The sequence below is a fragment of the Euphorbia lathyris genome, chromosome 8, assembly GCF_963576675.1.
Source record: "Euphorbia lathyris chromosome 8, ddEupLath1.1, whole genome shotgun sequence".
Taxonomy (NCBI): domain Eukaryota; kingdom Viridiplantae; phylum Streptophyta; class Magnoliopsida; order Malpighiales; family Euphorbiaceae; genus Euphorbia; species Euphorbia lathyris.
Window position 1 is genome coordinate 18,932,335 of NC_088917.1, and position 5,521 is coordinate 18,937,855.

General features: G+C 35.7%; 1 non-coding gene across 1 annotated transcript; it reads left to right on the forward strand.

The window, feature by feature from the left end:
- Positions 1-4,594: 4,594 nt before the first annotated feature.
- LOC136204977 (small nucleolar RNA R71) lies at positions 4,595-4,701 on the forward strand. The gene has a single exon (XR_010675787.1). It is a non-coding gene; the product is annotated as a small nucleolar RNA R71 (small nucleolar RNA).
- The last annotated feature ends 820 nt before the right edge of the window (positions 4,702-5,521 follow it).

A 5,521-nucleotide genomic window follows, 5' to 3' on the forward strand; every position in this document is an offset into this window, starting at 1 on the left:
AAATATTTTCGTAATAGATTTTACATCGATTACCATTAACTTTGAATCGAACTCCGTTAGGACCTTCCAGTTCTAAAGAACCATAATCGAAAGTTTTGACGACTAAATACGGTCCTAACCATCTGGACTTAAGTTTTCCTGGAAATAAACGAAGTCGTGAATTAAATAACAGCACTTTATCCCCAACATTAAAGTGTTTAACTTTAATTTTGGCATCGTGCCATTTTTTCACTTTTTCTTTATAAATCTTTGCATTTTCGTACGATAGATGACGTAACTCATCTAACTCATTTAAATTGAGCAAACGTTTCTTACCTGCTTGATGTAAGTCAAAGTTAAGTTCTCTAATAGCCCAATAGGCTTTATGTTCTAATTCGACTGGCAAATGACATGCCTTACCATACACTAAACGGTACGGAGTCATTCCTATTGGTGTCTTAAATGCAGTACGGTATGCCCATAACGCATTATTGAGTTTAGAAGACCAATCTTTTCTAGAGGATGAAACCGTTTTCTCGAGAATCCATTTGAGTTCTCTATTTGATATCTCCGCCTGGCCATTTGACTGAGGATGGTACGGCGTTGATACGCGGTGACGTACTCCATATTTTTTCATAAGTGTTTCAAAACTCTTGTTTATAAAATGAGTACCGCCATCACTAACGATAACTCTTGGACAACCAAATCTACAGAATATATCGTCAAGAAAATTAACGACAACTTTAGAATCGTTTGTCGGGGTTGCAATTGCTTCAACCCACTTCGAAACATAATCGATGGCAACTAATATGTAAGTTTTACCATTGGAAGGGGGAAACGGTCCCATGAAATCTATTCCCATATGTCGAAGACTTCAACTTCTAATATGGTTGTGAGGGGCATCTCATCTTTCCTTCCTAGATTTCCTGTTCTTTGGCACTTATCACAACGAGTGATAAACGAACGGACGTCCTTAAACATCGTAGGCCAAAAGAAACCGCTTTAAAATATTCTAGCTGTTGTCTTGTTAACTCCATTATGTCCTCCATAAAAGCTAGAATGACATTCTGACATTATGGATTCAAATTCATTTTCACCAACGCATCTCCTAATTATCCCGTCACCACAAGTTTTGAACAAAAAAGGATCTTCCCAAAAGTATTGTTTAATATCGAAGAAAAATTTCTTCCTTTGGTGGGAATTTAATCCTTCCGGAACAATATTGGCTGCGAGATAATTAGCAATATCTGCATACCAAAGTGATATGAAACTTTTCATTTGATAGAGATGTTCATCAGGGAAATCATCTCGTATACCGATAGTTTCACCTATAGGACCGTTTTCATCTTCAAGTCTCGATAGATGATCGGCGACAAGGTTTTCAACTCCCTTTTTGTCTTTAATTTCTATATCAAATTCTTGCAACAATAAAACCCATCTAATTAGACGTGGTTTTGCATCCTTTTTAGCAAACAAATATCTTAATGCTGCATGATCAGTGTAAATAATAACTTTTGAACCTAATAAGTATGACCTAAACTTGTCACATGCAAAAACTACGGCTAACATTTCTTTTTATGTTGTGGTGTAGTTTAATTGTGCACCAGACAGTGTGTGACTTGCATAATAAATGACATGAAGTTTCTTATCTTTCCTTTGACCTAAAACACATCCGACAGCTAAATCACTTGCATCACACATAACTTCAAAGGGTAAATCCCAATCGGGTTTAGCAATAATAGGTGCACTGACTAAAGCAGTTTTCAATGTTTCGAAAGCTTTAACGCAATCTTCATTAAAATCAAAGGTAGAATCTTTCATGAGTAGATTAGTGAGTGGTTTGGAAATTACAGAAATTTTTTTAATAAATCTTCTGTAAAAACCTGCATGTCCTAAAAATGATCTTACTCCCTTAACAGTAGTTGGAGGGGGTAATTTTTCTATTACTCAAGTTTTTGCTCTATCTACTTCTAATCCTTTTTCAGATATTTTGTGACCTAAAACAATTCCTTCGTCAACCATGAAATGACATTTTTCCCAGTTTAATACTAAATTTGTTTCTTCACACCTAGAGAAAACTTTATCCAAGTTTCCTAGGCATGAATCAAAAGAATCTCCATAAACTGAAAAATCGTCCATAAAAACTTCCATGATATCTTCAATGAAATCATTAAAAATCGCAGTCATACAACGTTGAAATGTTGCAGGTGCATTACATAGACCAAAGGGCATTCTTCTATATGCAAATGTTCCGTAAGGACATGTGAAGGTTGTTTTATCTTGGTCATCCGGGTAAATGTATATTTGAAAGAATCCGGAGTAACCATCAAGAAAACAGTAGAAAGCATGACCAGCTATCCTTTCGATCATTTGATCAATGAAAGGAAGAGGAAAATGATCTTTCCTAGTTGCTTTATTTAAATTTCTATAATCTATACAAACCCTCCAACCAGTGGTGGTTCGCGTAGGTATTAATTCACTTTCTTCATTCCTTACAACTGTTATGCCTCCCTTTTTAGGTACACAATGGATTGGACTAACCCATTCACTATCCGAGATAGGGTAGATGATTCCATTGTCCAGAAGTTTAGTAATCTCACTTTTTACTACTTCTTTCATGTTCGGGTTTAGGCGTCTTTGCCTATCCGCTATAGGTGGCTTATCTTCTTTTAAATGAATTCTGTGCATTACAATACTTGGATTAATACCTTTTAAGTCAGAAATTTGGCAACCCATGCTTCCTATCCTATTTCTAACAACTTCTTTTAATTTTTCTTCTTGAACTTGTGTCAACTTGTTAGAGATAATTATAGGTAGAGAATCGCCTTCGCCTAAGAAAGCGTACCTCAAATGACTTGGTAATTCCTTAAGTTCTAATTTAGGTGGAACTACAATCGAATGCGGAACTGGTCCATCTTCACGAATCAAAGGTTCTGGGTCCTTATCTTCTAGTTCCTCACTCATTATAGGTTCTATTATTTCTTTTTTCTGAACAATGTCATTTACACATTCTTCAATTAAATCGAGTTTCATACAAGCGAAATCTTCCATAGGATATTTCATTGTTTGGTTCATATCAAACTCAATCTTATCATCTCCTATCCGTAAAACTACTTTCCCTTCCGACACATCAACTAGAGCACGTCCCGTGTTCATGAATGGTCTACCAAAGATTAGCGGACAATTTACATCATAAGCAAAATCTAAAATAACGAAATCGGTAGGAAAAATAAACTTGTCAACTTTAACTAAAACATCCTCTATTATACCATATGGTCGTTTAGTGGTTTGATCCGCTAATTACAAAACCATATTGGTACGTTTGATGTCTTCTTCTAAGCCTAACTTATTAAAAATAGATAATGGCATCAAGTTAATGCTTGCTCCTAAATCACAAAGGCAACTTGGGAATTCTATATCTCCCAATTTACACGGAATGGTAAAACATCCGGGATCCTTGAGTTTTGTGGGCAAATTGCTTGACACAATCGAACTACAATCTTCAGTTAGTGAAATGGATGAAATTCCTTCCCAACTGATTTTCTTTGAAATTAAATCTTTGAGGAATTTACCATAATTGGGAATTTGCGTAATTGCATCCATAAACGTTAAATTAATATGCAAATTCTTAAGTTTGTCTAAAAATGTTAAAAGTTGTTTATCATAGTCCTTGTTACGGACTTTGTGTGGAAAAGGTGGTTTGGGTACAAAAGTTTTTGTACTAGAGTCAATCGGTGCATCTTTTTGATTTAACGTATCTTCTTTGGGCTTTGGTAAATCAGTTCCAGGTAAAGTCGAATTTCCGGTCATTTCCGGGCCTAAGTAATTTTTCCCTGAACGAAGAGTGATAGCCTTAACATGCTCTTTCGGATTTTCTTCCGTATGGCTTGGAAGACTTCCCTCTTTGCGGGATGGAATTGATTTAGCGAGTTGTCCAATTTGAATCTCCAAATTATGGATGCTAGATGATTGGTTTTTAATAAGCTGATCGAATTTATTCTCGATCTGTTTAAAACCATCGTCGTGATTACTTATTTTTCCGCTCATCGCATCAATGAATTTGTCGATTTTAGAAGATAAAGTACTAATCGAATCTCTTGATTGATTTTGATAATCAGTAGTACGATTTTGATTAGCATTAGCATTATTATTGTCTCTCCAGTTAAAGTTAGGATGATTTCTCCATCCAGGATTATATGTATTGGAATAAGGATTATAAGTTTGGTTTTGCCCTTGGACAAAATTTACCTGTTCAATCTCACTCATACCTTCGTAATCCACATCTGTTTGGATTGGTTGACCATTAGGATCACACGGTGCCATAAACCTATCAATTTTGTGCGACAAGGCAGAAAATTGGGCTTGCAACATCGCTACTGGATCAAGATTCACTATACCTTTAACTGATGATGTTGTTGAGGATGATGGTTTCGCTAATGGTACGTGTCCACGTTCCGCGGGCCACATACTGCTGTTGATTGCCATTTCCTCTAAAAGTTCTCTTGCTTGGGCAGATGTTTTCTTCATGAATAACCCTCCAGACATAGCGTCCAATGAACCTCTTGTTGTAGGATTTAGTCCATTATAAAATGTTTGCATTAAGAGTTCAACGGGCAATTGGTGGTGTGGGCATAAACGTTGAAGTTCTTTAAAACGTTCCCAAGCCTCATAAAGAGTTTCACTATCATTTTGAGAAAAAGATGTTAACTCTTTAATGACTCTTGCGGTTTTTGCTAAAGGGGAGAATTTTGATAAAAATGCTTGGGCTAATTGTTCCCAAGTCTCAATTGATGCGGCTGGCATAGAAGTTAACTATTCTTTGGCTCGATCCTTCAAAGTAAAAGGAAAAAGGCGAAGATTGATTGCTTCTGCAGTCACATTTGGTATTTTGAAAGTGTCACAAATTTCTAAGAAATTTGTCAAATGGGTATTAGGATTTTCGTTAGGTAACCCGTAAAACGTTATATTATTTTGCAACATATTAAGCAATGCAGACTTAATTTCAAATTGGTTTGCATTAATTTGGGGTCTAACTATACTGTTTGTTACACCGGCCACTCCTGGCCTAGCGTAATCCATAAGTGTGGCCATAACTTCTGGCTCGGTAATTTTAGTTTTTATTGGGGTTTGGTTTTTCTTTTTCTTTTCTTTCTTGTTCTTTTTAAGGGTTCTTTCAATTTCTGGGTCAATAGGATCTGGTGACGTGCCCGAACTTCGAGAACTGCGCATGAACTTGAAATTTCGCACGAACCGAAACTACCTACAAAACAGAATTTGAAAAATAAATATGTTAGTAATTGAAAATAATTAAAAATATAAAAGTTTGAATAAGTATGAATAAACCTAGATTCGTAATAAAACACGAAAAATTTAAAATTTTGTCAAAAATTTTGGCATTCCCCGGCAACGGCGCCAAAAACTTGTTGAGCGATTTCCGCAAGTGCACGGTATACGCTTGTAGTAATAAAAGATATCGATCCCACAGGGAACATTTTTTGAACAAAACTTATTTATAATCGGTTAAATTTACTTTAAAGGTTTA